Source organism: Schistocerca gregaria, chromosome 2 (genome assembly GCF_023897955.1).
Source record: "Schistocerca gregaria isolate iqSchGreg1 chromosome 2, iqSchGreg1.2, whole genome shotgun sequence".
In the NCBI taxonomy this organism is placed as follows: Eukaryota; Metazoa; Arthropoda; class Insecta; order Orthoptera; family Acrididae; genus Schistocerca; species Schistocerca gregaria.
Window position 1 is genome coordinate 967880319 of NC_064921.1, and position 14739 is coordinate 967895057.

Genomic DNA, 14739 nt, shown 5'->3' on the forward strand with positions numbered 1-14739 from the left:
TAGAATCGTTATACGTGTCAGTCTTTAGGTATAGATATAAGTAATCGAACACGGCTTAATCCTGCTTCGTAGATTGCTTTCCACAAGACGCACTTGCCAGTATCATTGGCCGATGGACAGACATGCAGTTTGCCCTGTTGCATGGCTTACTTTCAGAGACTCGCTAGTTTATCGTAGTGCTTGGTTGTCGCGGAAGTGAAAAGTAGGGCCTGTCCGGGATTTGAACCCGGGACATCCTGCACTCAGAGCAGGAATCATACCCCTAGAAGAACAGACCGCTCAAGGAAGCAGGTGTGCACCCCGCATCCTACTGATATCTTGCCGCACTTGCTAGTTGCAGCATCCAATATGGACCATATTCTCAAAGAGGTTTCTTAATCCGACACCAACAACATGAGCTGTGCTTAGGACCAGTGTATGTGAAGGCTGAAAGAGCTGCTTGAGTTGTGTGACAGTATGTTGTTAATAGCTGTCCACACGTGAATGGGGAACGCTCCAAATGCTTATGCTTTTGCTACTAGGATTAATGACGGAACGTAAGGGGTTCAACTGCGAGAAGACGACCTCAGCTGCTGGTCCCAGTATCTCTCCGTTTTGGGTGCTGCATGCGCGTGCATCTAACAAACGTGCATGCAATGTACTAGTTCTTGGGAAACGAATAGAATCGTTATACGCGGCAGTCTTTAGGTATAGATATAAGTAATCGAAGTCGGCTTAATCCTGCTTTGTAGATTGCTTTTCACAAGACGCCAGTATCATTGGCAGGTGGCCCGACATGCAGTTTGTCCTGTTGCATGGCTTACTCTCAGAGACTCGCTAGTTTATCGTAGTGCTTGGTTGTCGCGAAAGTGAAAAGTTGGGCCCGTCCGGGATTTGAACCCGGCACCTCCAGCGCCCAAAGCAGGAATCACACCCCTAGACCAACAGGCCGCACAAGAAAGCAGGTGTGCACACCGCCACCTACTGAGATCTTGCCGCACTTGCTAGTCGCAGCATCCAATATGGACCATATTCTCAAAGAGGTTTCTTAATCCGACACCAACAACATGAGCTGTGCTGAGGACCAGTGTATGTGAAGGCTGAAAGAGCTGCTTGAGTTGTGTGACAGCATGTCGATCGTGTGAAGTGCAAATGTTATCGTGTCACGCACCATCCGCCCACTACGTAGCGTTGTGTGACAGCACGCACTTTTCGACAGTACTCTGTGTCCATAGCCGTTTTCATAGCTAGGCTGCTTCCAGCACAAAGCATCCACCATTCGAAAGTGGCTGTTAAGCGACTTTCATTTCCTGACCCTTAGACATCATTTCATGTACGAATACTGACCATAATTCTCGCTACATTCCAAGTTGCTCCCTCCACTTTCAGCCTACTTGGTTGCTTCATTAGCCACGCAAACACTTCCTGAGGACGCTACATGTAATAAATCGCAGCTTATAGGTTTAATGTCATGATGCTGCTCAATTACAGTCCGCGAGGGTCACCCGGTTCCATGGTGGAATGCTTAGCACTCTGGACTTTGAATCCAGCGATCCGAGCTCGAGTCTCGGTGGAACCTGAATCTGTGTTTTGCTATCGTTTCTAGAAATGTGTACGAGCTGGAAGTTGGAATTGTATATCCAGAATTTTAGCTAGGATCATGTAATGCAAATTGTTAATAGCAGTCCACACGTGAATGGGGAACGCTCCAAATGCTTATGCTTTTGCTACTATGATTAATAACGGAACGTAAGGGGCTCAAATGCGAGAAGACGACCTCAGCTGCTGGTCCCAGTATCTCTCCGTTTTGGGTGCTGCATGCGCGTGCATTTAACAAACGTGCATGCGATGTACTAGTTCTTGGGAAACGAATAGAATAGTTATACATGTCAGTCTTTAGGTATAGATATAAGTAATCGAAGTCGGCTTAATCCTGCTTTGTAGATTACTTTCCACAAGACGCCAGTATCATTGGCAGGTGGCCCGACATGCAGTTTGTCCTGTTGCATGGCTTACTTTCAGAGACTCGCTACTTTATCGTAATGCTTGGTTGTCGCGAAAGTGAAAAGTAGGGCCTGTCCGGGATTTAAACCCGGGACTTCCAGCACCCAAAGCAGGAATCACACCCCTAGACCAACAGGCCGCACAAGAAAGCAGGTGTGCACCCCGCCACCTACTGATATCTTGCCGCACTTTCTAGTCGCAGCGTCCAATATGGACCATATTCTCAAAGAGGTTTCTTAATCCGACGCCAACAACATGATCTGTGCTGAGGACCAGTGTATGTGAAGGCTGAAAGAGCTGCTTGAGTTGTGTGACAGTATGTCGATCGTGTGAAGTGCAAATGTTATCGTGTCACGCACCATCCGCCCACTACGTAGCGTTGTGTGACAGCACGCACTTTTCGACAGTACTCTGTGTCCATAGCTGTTTTCATAGCTAGGCTGCTTCCAGCACAAAGCATCCACCATACGAAAGTGGTTGTTCCGCGATTTTGATTTCCTGACCCTTAGACATCATTTCATGTACGAATACTGGCAAGAATTCTCGCTACATTCCAAGTTGCCCCCTCCACTTTCAGCCTACTTGGTTGCTTCATTAGAAACGCAAACACTTCCTGAGGACGCTACATGTAATAAATCGCAGCTTATAGGTTTAATGTCATGATGCTGCTCAATTCCAGTCCGCGAGGGGCACCCGGTTCCATGGTGTAATGGTTAGCACTCTGGACTTTGAATCCAGCGATTCGAGTTCGAGTCTCGGTGGAACCTGAATCTGTGTTTTGAGATCGTTTCTAGAAATGTGTACGAGCTGGAAGTTGGAATTGTATATCCAGAATTTTAGCTAGGATCATGTAATGCAAATAGTTAATAGCAGTCCACTTGTGAATGGGGAACGCTCCAAATGATTATGCTTTTGCTACTATGATTAATAACGGAACGTAAGGGGCACAAATGCGAGAAGACAACCTCAACTGCTGGTCCCAGTATCTCTCCGTTTTGGGTGCTGCATGCGCGTGCATTTAACAAACGTGCATGCGATGTACTAGTTCTTGGGAAACGAATAGAATCATTATACGTGTCAGTCTTTAGGTATAGATATAAGTAATCGAACACGGCTTAATCCTGCTTCGTAGATTGCTTTCCACAAGACGCACTTGCCAGTATCATTTTCCGGTGGCCAGACATGCAGTTTGCCCTGTAGCATGGCTTACTTTCAGAGACTCGCTAGTTTATCATAGTGCTTGGTTGTCGCGAAAGTGAAAAGTAGGGCCTGTCCGGGATTTGAACCCGGGACCTCCTGCACCCAAAGCAGGAATCATTCCCCTAGACCATCAGGCCGCACAAGAAAGTAGGTGTGCACCCCGCCACCTACTGATATCTTGCTGCACTTGCTAGTTGCAGCATCCAATATGGACCATATTCTCAAAGAGGTTTCTTAATCCGACACCAACAACCAGAGCTGTGCTTAGGACCAGTGTATGTGAAGGCTGAAAGAGTTGCTTGAGTTGTGTGACAGTATGTTGTTAATAGCAGTCCACACGTGAATGGGGAACGCTCCAAATGCTTATGCTTTTGCTACTAGGATTAATAACGGAACGTAAAGGGTTCAACTGCGAGAAGACGACCTCAACTGCTGGTCCCAGTATCTCTCCGTTTTGGGTGCTGCATGCGCGTGCATTTAACAAACGTGCATGCGGTGTACTAGTTCTTGGGAAACGAATAGAATCGTTATACGTGTCAGTCTTTAGGTATAGATATAAGTAATCGAAGTCGGCTTAATCCTGCTTTGTAGATTGCTTTCCACAAGACGCACTTGCGAGTATCATTGGCCGGTGGCCCGACATGCAGTTTGTCCTGTTGCATGGCTTACTTTCAGAGACTCGCTAGTTTATCGTAATGCTTGTTTGTCGCGAAAGTGAAAAGTAGGGCCTGTCCGGATTTTGAACCCGGGACCTCCTGCACCCAAAGCATGAATCATACCCTTTTTTCGTTTTTTTTGTTTTTTTTTTTTTACAAAGCCACAAAACTGAATTTGTACTAAGGCACTTATGCAAATAACATGTACAGAAATATGTCAATGAATACTTAAAGAAAATGGTGTTTCTACACACACTAATTATTAAGCTCAACAAAAATATAATCACAGCCTACAGTGCTTATTTCACAAACTACTAACAACATTTTTTTTTTTTTTTGGAGAATGCATTAAAGAAAAACAAGGCAGCCATGCGCAAAAAGTTGCCAAAAAAGTGAACTAAAAAGGGCCATCTTGCTCGCCGCGGTCACATTGCTAGGCGGGCGGCCAGGAACGGGCGGTCGTCATCGCATTGGACATCACCAGTCACCAATCGTTGGAGCGCCCGGTGCCGCTGCACACAGTCAGAGACTGTTTCTGTTACCATAGGGGAATCGTGGAAAGATCACATCTACAAGTTAATGTCTTCTCACACCCGGCACACCCCAGCTGGGTGGTGGGTCCATGAATGACGAACCCAAATAGTTCGCAAAAAGGTTCCGGTAATCCTGTCTGTTCGTTAAGACCAGAAACTCGTCGATCATATAGTACCATAAATCGAGGACGTCTTTGTCTCCATCGCGGTATATGTAGTGTATCGCCATTCCTCGTACCCAATTAACCGCATTCATCCGGGTCATAGGGAAATAGACAGCGTCGGGATGAAAGAGTTCTTGGGGTAAAATCGAAACGTAGGGGCGGCGGAGCAGGAAAGCCAGGATCTGGCGGATCAGTTTCCAGCACTCACGCGCGGGGCCACAGTTCAGTCTATGTTCGTCCGTGTCTAACGTCGTGCAACGGGGGCACACAGGGTCGTCAATTAGGTTAATGGCATGCAGCCGTTGTCGGGTTGGAAGTTTCTCGTTAACGACCACATACCACGTCGACCGCACGAAAGTAGACAGGAACGGCGCGTGGATGGCTCGCCATACTCGTGGCCAGTCGACCGTAGGGTGGCGCCGTACAATGTCGTTATCCGGAGTCCAGTGCTGGAGAGCACTATAATAAGTCTTCGCTGTCGGATTCCGTGTCTCCGATATAACCCGCAACACATAGCTATGCTCTACGAAAAACGTTCTAATGTGTGACAGCGAGGGCGATAAATGTCCAACTGGTACCGCGTACGTGGGGCCACTTCTTCAATCAGTAGGCCTGGGAGACTGGCTGTTGGTGAAAGCCAGAGTCGCCTCATGGAACGGAGATACAGTGCCAGCGCTCTGTGCTTGACGTGAGTGAGTCCAACACCGCCTTTGTCGAAGGGTAAAGTAAGCGTAACAAAACGGATCTTGAAAACAGCACCATCGTTCACCACGCGTCCAAACACTGCCTGTATCCTGGAAGCCATCGTGTCCGTTGTCGGCAGTACATGGGCGTAATGGTTAAGGTGAGAAGCCATGTACATATTAACGTATTGGGCGCGTTGCAAAATGTTCAATGATCTGAATTTATTGAGACGAGCCTCTAAACGGAGTCGTCATAAGACCATACGATACGTAAAGCCCGCCGTGCGTTGTATTTGTCGATGGAGTGATATCCCTAAACACTTGAGCATCGGGACCTTTGTCAGAGGTACGGCCAGACCTGCAGGCATTCCTCGTCCTACCTCCATGTAGCGTGATTTCCGAAGGTTGAGCACACTGCCTGCCACCGCCCCATACTGGTGGAGCCAGGAAAACGCCGTGTGTATTTCGTCACCAGACCGTGCTAAGAACATAACATCGTCGGCGTATGCACCACATCGAAAGGTTACGGAACGGAGGGTAAGTCCTTCTAAGCGTCGCCGTAGTCCGTGAAGAGCTGGTTCGAGGGCAACGGCGAAGAGCATGGCAGAAAGAGGACAACCCTGCCGGACGGACCTGTTGACACGGACGGGGGCGGACCGACAGCCGTTGATCATAATCCTCGTGACAGCCCCGTGGATCAATCGAAGCACAACAGACGTCGTCAGACGCGGGACACCGATGTGTTCCATAACAGCACGCAGGAAACCATGGTTAACGCGGTCGAAAGCATGGTCGAAGTCCAGCGCAACAAGAGCGCCTTGGAGGCGGCAAGTTTGCATGAGCGCCACCACGTCTCTATAGGTGCTTAAAGTCGTAAACCCATTAGTGTCGCCCCCGAGGCAGGTTTGATCAGTGTGAATGGCCGCCATTACCGTAGGTTTGAGCCTCTCACGGAGCATGCGTGTCAACAGCTTATAGTCAGTGTTGAGCATTGTCAACGGGCGAAAATCAAGAGGGCGACGGCCTCCGCCGGGTTTGGGCACAGGGATCAAGAGACCCTCAGTAAAGTCAGATGGTACCTGAAAATCGGCGTCCAGGAGTTCACTGTACATCCTGACCCACATTGGGCCCATGAGATCAAAGAACCGCTTGTAAAATTCAAGAGGGAGGCCGTCAGGGCCAGGCGTTTTGTTGGGAGAGCCACGCAACAGAGCCTCTCGCAGTTCTTCCAAAGTCACCGCCGACAAGAGCGTAGCATCATCTTGTAGGTTCCGAGAGACTGGTAGGTCAGATAGGACTTCCCTGACCCCTACATTCATGTGGGACTCCCTCTCGTAAAGAAGTTTATATGACTGTGTGAACGCTCGGACGATATCCATTTGTGCGAAAACGCGTCGCCCGTCCTCCGTCTCAACCTCGGTAATGAGCTGCCTCTTGCGTCTTCGGCGTTCTTGAATGATATGGTGGAGGGAAGGTCGTTCGCCACGAACATCATCAGTCGTCCTCGCTCGCACCAGCACACCCGCAAGACGTACGGCGTTGATACGAAGCAATTGTGCCTTGACGCGTTGTAGTGCTGATTGTCGCTCTGGCGACGGCGGTTGTACAGCCAGTTCGCGGAGGGCAGTATAGTAAAAATCAGTAGTCGCAGTATACCAGCGCGCTCGGTCGCGTCCATAGCTGACTAATGTTCGGCACAGTGCGGGTTTTGCACACCGTAACCACCATTGAAGTACAGAACGGTAGGCGGGTAAACGCCGGAGGCAATTGCTCCATGTGGACTCGACTGCGCGTCTGCAATTTATCTCATCAAGAAGGGCCACATTGAGGCGCCACGGACCCCTACTTCGGCGGACGCGCTGGCGGGGAAGGGTGAGAGTACACACATATGCGAGGTGATCCGTGAACGCTGCCGGCCACATCTCAGCGTCGACAACGGCCGATCGTAGGCCGCGGGTGACGTAGAATCGAGCCGTTTGGAGTGACTAGTAAAGTAGGTGTGTGCTCGACGGTCGCCGTGTTGGATGATCCAGGTGTCCAACAAGGCCAAGTCCTGTACAAGTGCCTGGAGTGCCGGGCAGGTGGTATAGTGTGGCTCCTGGTCGGATGGGCGGAGCACACAATTAAAATCGCCGCCTACTACCAAGTGGTCGGTATTGCCCTGGAAGAGCGGGGCTATATCTTCGGCAAAAAAGGTGCGCCGTTCTCTCCTTTTGCCGGTGCCTGAAGGAGCATATAAGTTCACCAGACGTACTGTACCAATCGTGAGTGCGACCCCCCGGGCCGACGGTAAATAGGAGACATCAGTGGCCATTATCCCTTCCCGCAGTAGAATCGCCGTACCTCCACCGCCCACATCTGCAGGCATAGTGTAGGCGTCATATCCGTAGGCATCGAGACAGAGTCCTGATCGGACTTCTTGAAGGAAAACAACGTCCAGATCCGCAGCGCGTAACGTATCCTTCAGCATACGGATCTTGACATCAGATGTAATGCCATTGACGTTGATCGTGGCGAGGCGGTATGCCTGGTCCATCAAGTCTCGGGAGGTGACCATGGTATGACAGGAGGGCATTAGTCGTGACGTGGAGCGCCGGTCTTGCGAAGTGCTAGGCAGCGACGAGAGGTGCTCATGCCGTCCTAGGCGTCTGTCGCCGGCCACGTAGACGCTGCCATCGGCATCGGTGCATCGTCTTGGTTCTGAAACGCATCCTGCAACTCCATCTCCTGCGCCCAGTCGCCCAGGGACGTTGACACCACTGGATCTCGAGAGGCAGACGGAGGCAAGGGTGCATCCCCGGTGTCGGAGCTGCGGTGATCTCCCGCTTCCTCATGTGGTCCAGACCCAGCGGTAGTGGGAGAAGACGTCGAACCGTGTGAGACGGTAGGGTCGCCTGTGTCGGCGCGGTGGAGCGGTTGAGGCACCTCGTCATCCAGCGGTATCGCCTCGGGCTGTTCTACGTCGTCGGTTGTCTTGCGCCGCTTCTTATGACGCTTGGGTGATTTCTGCTTACGCTGCCGCGCCTCTGTTTCCGACGTAGGGCAAGGGGAGGACGCTGCATCCTGTGCTTCAACTTCCATCGCACCGTCGGCGAGCCGTTGTGACGGTGCGCCGGGGTCCGACGAAAGGACATCAGTAGCATCAGCACTGAAAGACGCTTGCGGCTCCGTGGAAGCTACTGCAGGGTCCTCCAAAGCTCGCACCAATACAGTGGGTTCGTCATATACAGCTGGCGTCTCCCGTCTCGCCGCCGCTACATACGTAATCGGCAGAGAGGTCGGTGTTGACGGACGAATCTGGTCGGTCGAGGGTGTCTGCGCGAGACGGCATTGCAGGCATTCGGTACGCATGTGTCCCGTCTGGCCATAACCGGAGCAGGTTCTCGGCTGACCGTCGTAAATAATTATTGGCCTGCAACCAGCGATCGTGAGATACGAAGGAATATGGCGACGCAGGTCAATACGGACTTGTCGCACCCCGTTAAGGACAGTGTAAGTGTCGAAGGTCTTCCGTTTTTCGGCCGTGTGGCCGAGAACTGTTCCATAGAGTCGAAGAGCAAGGGTGACCAAATCCGCTGGATCTTCAAAAGGGAGCTCAAACACGGGCACATTTTGGATTCCCAATCCAGCACGTCCAAGCGTCACCACACCCACGTTTCCGTCTGAGTGGCAGAACCGATAACCTGCCGTCGAGCGTCTGAGAAGTTTGTCACATGCTTCGTCGTCAGTGAACTTAAGATATACGACGCTGGAGACAATAGATAAGTGGATACCGATCAGCTCGTTAGGATCAACATGTACCACATCGCGTAAAAAACGCTCTACTTCGTGGGCCTTGGACCTAGAGTACGTAGTGTCGAACTGCAGCTTGATCGTGGCTTTCCGATACGAAAAAGCCATCGTGTGTCAGGAACGTGACGGCAATACGTAACACTAGCGCGCCGGTGCGGTAAACAACAACACACCCGGAAACGCGACACGGAGCGGCCGGGACGTACCGCACCGCTCCACAGCCAAAGGCCGAATTACCCCTAGACCAACAGCCCGCACAAGGAAGCAGGTGTGCACACCGCCACCTACAGATATCTTGCCGCACTTGCTGGTCGCAGCATCCAATATGAACCATATTCTCAAAGAGGTTTCTTAATCCGACACCAACAACATGAGCTGTGCTGAGGACCAGTGTATGTGAAGGCTGAAAGAGCTGCTTGAGTTGTGTGACAGTATGTCGATCGTGTGAAGTGCAAATGTTATCGTGTCACGCACCATCCGCCCACTACGTAGCGTTGTGTGACAGCACGCACTTTTCGACAATACTCTGTGTCCATAGCTCTTTTCATAGCTAGGCTGTTTCCAGCACAAAGCATCCACCATACGAAAGTGGCTGTTAAGCGATTTTGATTTCCTTACCCTTAGACATCATTTCATGTACGAATACTGGCAAGAATTCTCGCTACATTCCAAGTTGCTCCCTCCACTTTCAGCCTACTTGGTTGCTTCATTAGCCACGCAAACACTTCCTGAGGACGCTACATGTAATAAATCGCAGCTTATAGGTTTAATGTCATGATGCTGCTCAATTACAGTCCGCGAGGGGCACCCGGTTCCATGGTGTAATGGTCAGCACTCTGGACTTTGAATCCAGCGATCCGAGTTCGAGTCTCGGTGGAACCTGAATCTGTGTTTTGCGATCGTTTCTAGAAATGTGTACGAGCTGGTAGTTGGAATTGTATATCCAGAATTTTAGCTAGGATCATGTAATGCAAATTGTTAATAGCAGTCCACTCGTGAATGGGGAACGCTCCAAATGCTTATGCTTTTGCTACTATGATTAATAACGGAACGTAAGGGGCTCAACTGCGAGAAGACGACCTCAGCTGCTGGTCCCAGTATCTCTCCGTTTTGGGTGCTGCATGCGCGTGTATTTAACAAACGTGCATGCGATGTACTAGTTCTTGGGAAACGAATAGAATCGTTATACGTGTCAGTCTTTAGGTATAGATATAAGTAATCGAACACGGCTTAATCCTGCTTCGTAGATTGCTTTCCACAAGACGCACTTGCCAGTATTATTTTCCGGTTTCCAGACATGCAGTTTGCCCTGTAGCATGGCTTACTTTCAGAGACTCGCTAGTTTATCATAGTGCTTGGTTGTCGCGAAAGTGAAAAGTAGGGCCTGTACGGGATTTGAACCCGGGACCTACTGCACCCAACGCAGGAATCATACCCCTAGACCAACAGACCGCTCAAGGAAGCAGGTGTGCACAACGCATCCTACTGATATCTTGCCGCACTTGCTAGTTGCAGCATCCAATATGGACCATATTCTCAAAGAGGTTTCTTAATCCGACACCAACAACATGAGCTGTTCTTAGGACCAGTGTATGTGAAGGCTGAAAGAGCTGCTTGAGTTGTGTGACAGTATGTTGTTAATAGCAGTCCACACGTGAATGGGGAACGCTCCAAATGCTTATGCTTTTGCTACTAGGATTAATAACGGAACGTAAGGGGTTCAACTGCGAGAAGACGACCTCAGCTGCTGGTCCCAGTATCACTCCGTTTTGGGTGCTGCATGCGCGTGCATTTAACAAACGTGCATGCGATGTACTAGTTCTTGGGAAACGAGTAGATTCGTTATACGTGTCAGTCTTTAGGTATAGATATAAGTAATCGAACACGGCTTAATCCTGCTTCGTAGATTGCTTTCCACAAGACGCACTTGCCAGTATCATTAGCCGGTGGCCAGACATGCAGTTTGTCCTGTTGCATGGCTTACTTTCAGAGACTCGCTAGTTTATCGTAGTGCTTGGTTGTCGCGAAAGTGAAAAGTTGGGCCTGTCCGGGATTTGAACCCGGCACCTCCAGCGCGCAAAGCAGGAATCACACCCCTAGACCAACAGGCCGCACAAGAAAGCAGGTGTGCACACCGCCACCTACTGAGATCTTGCCGCACTTGCTAGTCGCAGCATCCAATATGGACCATATTATCAAAGAGGTTTCTTAATCCGACACCAACAACATGAGCTGTGCTGAGGACCAGTGTATGTGAAGGCTGAAAGAGCTGCTTGAGTTGTGTGACAGTATGTCGATCGTGTGAAGTGCAAATGTTATCGTGTCACGCACCATCCGCCCACTACGTAGCGTTGTGTGACAGCACGCACTTTTCGACAGTACTCTGTGTCCATAGCCGTTTTCATAGCTAAGCTACTTCCAGCACAAAGCATCCAACATTCGAAAGTGGCTGTTAAGCGATTTTCATTTCCTGACCCTTAGACATCATTTCATGTACGAATACTGACCATAATCCTCGCTACATTCCAAGTTGCTCCCTCCACTTTCAGCCTACTTGGTTGCTTCATTAGCCACGCAAACACTTCCTGAGGACGCTACATGTAATAAATCGCAGCTTATAGGTTTAATGTCATGATGCTGCTCAATTCCAGTCCGCGAGGGGCACCCGGTTCCATGGTGTAATGGTTAGCACTCTGGACTTTGAATCCAGCGATCCGAGTTCGAGTCTCGGTGGAACCTGAATCTGTGTTTTGCGATCGTTTCTAGAAATGTGTACGAGCTGGTAGTTGGAATTGTATATCCAGAATTTTAGCTAGGATCATGTAATGCAAATTGTTAATAGCAGTCCACACGTGAATGGGGAACGCTCTAAATGCTTATGCTTTTGCTACTATGATTAATAACGGAACGTAAGGGGCTCAACTGCGAGAAGACGACCTCAGCTGCTGGTCCCAGTATCTCTCCGTTTTGGTTGCTGCATGCACGTGTATTTAACAAACGTGCATGCGATGTACTAGTTCTTGGGAAACGAATAGAATCGTTATACGTGTCAGTCTTTAGGTATAGATATAAGTAATCGAACACGGCTTAATCCTGCTTCGTAGATTGCTTTCCACAAGACGCACTTGCCAGTATTATTTTCCGGTTTCCAGACATGCAGTTTGCCCTGTAGCATGGCTTACTTTCAGAGACTCGCTAGTTTATCATAGTGCTTGGTTGTCGCGAAAGTGAAAAGTAGGGACTGTACGGGATTTGAACCCGGGACCTACTGCACCCAAAGCAGGAATCATACCCCTAGACCAACAGACCGCTCAAGGAAGCAGGTGTGCACCCCGCATCCTACTGATATCTTGCCGCACTTGCTAGTTGCAGCATCCAATATGGACCATATTCTCAAAGAGGTTTCTTAATCCGACACCAACAACATGAGCTGTGCTTAGGACCAGTGTATGTGAAGGCTGAAAGAGTTGCTTGAGTTGTGTGACAGTATGTTGTTAATAGCAGTCCACACGTGAATGGGGAACGCTCCAAATGCTTATGCTTTTGCTACTAGGATTAATAACGGAACGTAAGGGGTTCAACTGCGAGAAGACGACCTCAGCTGCTGGTCCCAGTATCTCTCCGTTTTGGGTGCTGCATGCGCGTGCATTTAACAAACGTGCATGCGATTTACTAGTTCTTGGGAAACGAATAGAATCGTTATACGTGTCAGTCTTTAGGTATAGATATAAGTAATCGAACACGGCTTAATCCTGCTTCGTAGATTGCTTTCCACAAGACGCACTTGCCAGTATCATTGGCCTATGGCCAGACATGCAGTTTGCCCTGTAGCATGGCTTACTTTCAGAGACTCGCTAGTTTATCGTAGTGCTTGGTTGTAGCGGAAGTGAAAAGTAGGGCCTGTCCGGGATTTGAACCCGGGACATCCTGCACCCAGAGCAGAAATCATACCCCTAGAAGAACAGACCGCTCAAGGAAGCAGGTGTGCACCCCGCATCCTACTGATATCTTGCCGCACTTGCTAGTTGCAGCATCCAATATGGACCATATTCTCAAAGAGGTTTCTTAATCCGACACCAACAACATGAGCTGTGCTTAGGACCAGTGTATGTGAAGGCTGAAAGAGCTGCTTGAGTTGTGTGACAGTATGTTGTTAATAGCAGTCCACACGTGAATGGGGAACGCTCCAAATGCTTATGCTTTTGCTACTAGGATTAATGACGGAACGTAAGGGGTTCAACTGCGAGAAGACGACCTCAGCTGCTGGTCCCAGTATCTCTCCGTTTTGGGTGCTGCATGCGCGTGCATTTAACAAACGTGCATGCGATGTACTAGTTCTTGGGAAACGAATAGATTCGTTATACGCGGCAGTCTTTAGGTATAGATATAAGTAATCGAAGTCGGCTTAATCCTGCTTTGTAGATTGCTTTTCACAAGACGCCAGTATCATTGGCAGGTGGCCCGACATGCAGTTTGTCCTGTTGCATGGCTTACTCTCAGAGACTCGCTAGTTTATCGTAATGCTTGGTTGTCGCGAAAGTGAAAAGTAGGGCCTGTCCGGGATTTGAACCCGGGAATTCAAGCACCCAAAGCAGGAATCATACCACTAGACCAACAGGCCGCACAAGGAAACAGGTGTGCACCCCACCACCTACTGATATCTTGCCGCACTTGCTAGTCGCAGCATCCAATATGGACCAAATTCTCAAAGAGATTTCTTAATCCGACACCAACAACATGAGCTGTGCTGAGGACCAGTGTATGTGAAGGCTGAAAGAGCTGCTTGAGTTGTGTGACAGTATGTCGATCGTGTGAAGTGCAAATGTTATCGTGTCACGCACCATCCGCCCACTACGTAGCGTTGTGTGACAGCACGCACATTTCGACAGTACTCTGTGTCCGTAGCTGTTTTCATAGCTAGGCTGCTTCCAGCACAAAGCATCCACCATACGAATGTGGCTGTTAAGCGATTTACATTTCCTGACCCTTAGACATCATTTCATGTACGAATACTGGCAAGAATTCTCGCTACATTCCAAGTTACTCCCTCCCATTTCAGCCTACTTGGTTGCTTCATTAGAAACGCAAACACTTCCTGAGGACGCTACATGTAATAAATCGCAGCTTATAGGTTTAATGTCATGATGCTGCTCAATTCCAGTCCGCGAGGGGCACCCGGTTCCATGGTGTAATGGTTAGCACTCTGGACTTTGAATCCAGCGATCCGATTTCGAGTCTCGGTGGAACCTGAATCTGTGTTTTGCGATCGTTTCTAGAAATGTTTACGAGCTGGTAGTTGGAATTGAATATCCAGAATTTTAGCTAGGATCATGTAATGCAAATTGTTAATAGCAGTCCACACGTGAATGGGGAACGCTCCAAATGCTTATGCTTTTGCTACTATGATTAATAACGGAACGTAAGGGGCTCAAATGCGAGAAGACGACCTCAGCTGCTGGTCCCAGTATCTCTCCGTTTTGGGTGCTGCGTGCGCGTGCATTTAACAAACGTGCATGCGATGTACTAGTTCTTGGAAACGAATAGAATCGTTATACGTGTCAGTCTTTAGGTATAGATATACATAATCGAACACGGCTTAATCCTGCTTCGTAGATTGCTTTCCACCAGACGCACTTGCCAGTATCATTGGCCGGTGGCCAGACATGCAGTTTGTCCTGTTGCATGGCTTACTTTCAGAGACTCGCTAGTTTATCGTAATGCTTGTTTG

General features: G+C 49.3%; 6 non-coding genes across 6 annotated transcripts; 4 read left to right on the top strand and 2 right to left on the bottom strand.

The window, feature by feature from the left end:
- The first annotated feature begins 2678 nt into the window (after positions 1–2678).
- Trnaq-uug (transfer RNA glutamine (anticodon UUG)) lies at positions 2679–2750 on the top strand. The gene has a single exon. It is a non-coding gene; the product is annotated as a tRNA-Gln (tRNA).
- A 498-nt stretch (positions 2751–3248) lies between these two features.
- Trnap-ugg (transfer RNA proline (anticodon UGG)) lies at positions 3249–3320 on the bottom strand. Its single transcript has one exon. It is a non-coding gene; the product is annotated as a tRNA-Pro (tRNA).
- Positions 3321–9821: 6501 nt separating this feature from the next.
- Trnaq-uug (transfer RNA glutamine (anticodon UUG)) lies at positions 9822–9893 on the top strand. Its single transcript has one exon. It is a non-coding gene; the product is annotated as a tRNA-Gln (tRNA).
- Positions 9894–11678: 1785 nt separating this feature from the next.
- Trnaq-uug (transfer RNA glutamine (anticodon UUG)) lies at positions 11679–11750 on the top strand. The gene has a single exon. It is a non-coding gene; the product is annotated as a tRNA-Gln (tRNA).
- Positions 11751–13560: 1810 nt separating this feature from the next.
- On the bottom strand, positions 13561–13632 carry Trnap-ugg (transfer RNA proline (anticodon UGG)). Its single transcript has one exon. It is a non-coding gene; the product is annotated as a tRNA-Pro (tRNA).
- A 556-nt stretch (positions 13633–14188) lies between these two features.
- Positions 14189–14260, top strand: Trnaq-uug (transfer RNA glutamine (anticodon UUG)). Its single transcript has one exon. It is a non-coding gene; the product is annotated as a tRNA-Gln (tRNA).
- Positions 14261–14739: the final 479 nt, after the last annotated feature.